At 52.6% G+C, this 2054-nt stretch overlaps 1 non-coding gene across 1 annotated transcript; it reads right to left on the bottom strand.

The window, feature by feature from the left end:
- Positions 1-255: 255 nt before the first annotated feature.
- TRNAF-AAA (transfer RNA phenylalanine (anticodon AAA)) lies at positions 256-337 on the bottom strand. The gene has a single exon. It is a non-coding gene; the product is annotated as a tRNA-Phe (tRNA).
- Between the last annotated feature and the right edge of the window lie 1717 nt (positions 338-2054).

Here is a 2054-nt window from a genome sequence, read left to right as displayed (position 1 = left end):
CAGGACGCGTCACAGCTCAACGCAAGAGCTCCTGGGTTTCGAAGGCTCTTGCAGCAAGCCTTCACAAAGCAGCAGGGAGCGCCGTTCCAGATGGGAAACTTGAGACTGGATGTCCAGAAAAGCAAGACGTCAGAAGCGAAACCTTTTTCCTGCAGGGTGTGGCATACCATCCGCTTGCTCATTGCGACAGAGGTGGCACTAATGAAGGAAGAGGTCAACGTTACGTTCTTCTTTAAAATGCAAGGCCAGGAAAAGTGGCAGCGGTGGGATTTGAACCCACGCCTCCGAAGAGACTTGAGCTTTAATCCAGCGCCTTAGACCGCTCGGCCACGCTACCTTCCTGCTAGCCGCCGAAAGCGGAACTTGACCCGTTGCCCGGCCCGCTTTAGTGCTTTGCCTTTTCTCCTTGGAAAGTCTGGAGACAGGCAGTGGAAGGGCAGGCAAACTGTCAGGTGCGCAGAGGAGGGGAGACCATGAGGCAAGGTGGGAGATGGGGGCAAGAAGTGAGAAAAAAACGAATCGCAAGCTGGGGCAGGTTTCGGAAAGTGAAGCCGAAAAGGGGCTTAGCATGCAGCCCAGGGGTTTCTTTGACTGTCCTAAGCCCACAGGGACTTTGCCGTCCTCAGCTCATGAGACTTGAGATGGGTAGCTTGATTTGCTGAGGAAAGGCGGGATGACAGGTTCAACTCTGGAGTCAAACATAGCCCGGAACGATCACCTTAAACTGAGTTTTAAGCCTGGTGCCGATAAAAAGAAAGAAATTAGCCTTAGATCGGGCAAGCCGTTTGACGGGGGAAAATGAGACCCCCTAGGCCATCTAGGTGGTCGCTGGATGCTGTGCAGACATCAGCAGCTGTTCATTTCGTGCCCTCACGTCTCCTCGTTAGTATAGTGGTCAGTATCCCCGCCTGTCACGCGGGAGACCGGGGTTCCGACGGGGAGGTTAAACCTTTTCTGGATTTTTTTTTAGTTCTTGACAAATATTCTTGAAGATTAGGTTGAGTCAAGTAGGGAATGGGTGCCAGGAACTGACTCTTTAAGAAAAAAGCACCGGCAACGCTAGTCATCGTACAATATTTGTGCACAATTGCTTACATTAGGCGGCCGGTCCGCTTTATTGAGTCCCCCTCAGCACCATTTAGTGCTCCTGTTGTCTGCGAAGTCCAAATTGTAACCCTGAATCAGTTCCTCTTCTGACCCTTTGTATCATGTTACATGACGAGTAATGATCACCTGTTAGCTTTATCCCTAATTATAACTCTCACTCTTTCCCTGCATCTAACCCTAGCTCTAATCCCATCATTAACCTTGGTCCGGGCACACGCGTGAACCCTTACTCTCATCTCAGCCACTCCTGGTGATACATCACACCTGGGATCGTTTGCTCCCTGTGGGCTGTGGGAAATTTGCTACCAGCACGCCCTGGAAGTGGGGCTCATTCCGCTGCAACGGGAGGTCTTCCCAGGACGTGTCACAGCTCAACGCAAGAGCTCCTGGGTTTCGAAGGCTCTTGCAGCAAGCCTTCACAAAGCAGCAGGGAGCGCCGTTCCAGATGGGAAACTTGAGACTGGATGTCCAGAAAAGCAAGACGTCAGAAGCGAAACCTTTTTCCTGCAGGGTGTGGCATACCATCCGCTTGCTCATTGCGACAGAGGTGGCACTAATGAAGGAAGAGGTCAACGTTACGTTCTTCTTTAAAATGCAAGGCCAGGAAAAGTGGCAGCGGTGGGATTTGAACCCACGCCTCCGAAGAGACTGGAGCCTTAATCCAGCGCCTTAGACCGCTTGGCCACGCTACCTTCCTGCTAGCCGCCGAAAGCGGAACTTGACCCGTTGCCCGGCCCGCTTTAGTGCTTTGCCTTTTCTCCTTGGAAAGTCTGGAGACAGGCAGTGGAAGGGCAGACAAGCTGTCAGGTGCGCAGAGGAGGGGAGACCATGAGGCAAGGTGGGAGATGGGGGCAAGAAGTGAGAAAAAAACGAATCGCAAGCTGGGGCAGGTTTCGGAAGGTGAAGCCGAAAAGGGGCTTAGCATGCAGCCCAGGGGTTTCTTTGAC

The sequence above is a fragment of the Ambystoma mexicanum genome, unplaced genomic scaffold (genome assembly GCF_040938575.1).
Source record: "Ambystoma mexicanum isolate Mex_15411 unplaced genomic scaffold, UKY_AmexF1_1 Mex_scaf89, whole genome shotgun sequence".
Taxonomy (NCBI): domain Eukaryota; kingdom Metazoa; phylum Chordata; class Amphibia; order Caudata; family Ambystomatidae; genus Ambystoma; species Ambystoma mexicanum.
The sequence above is the reverse complement of the archived record's forward strand: the minus strand, read 5'-3'. Positions and strand labels throughout refer to the sequence as shown.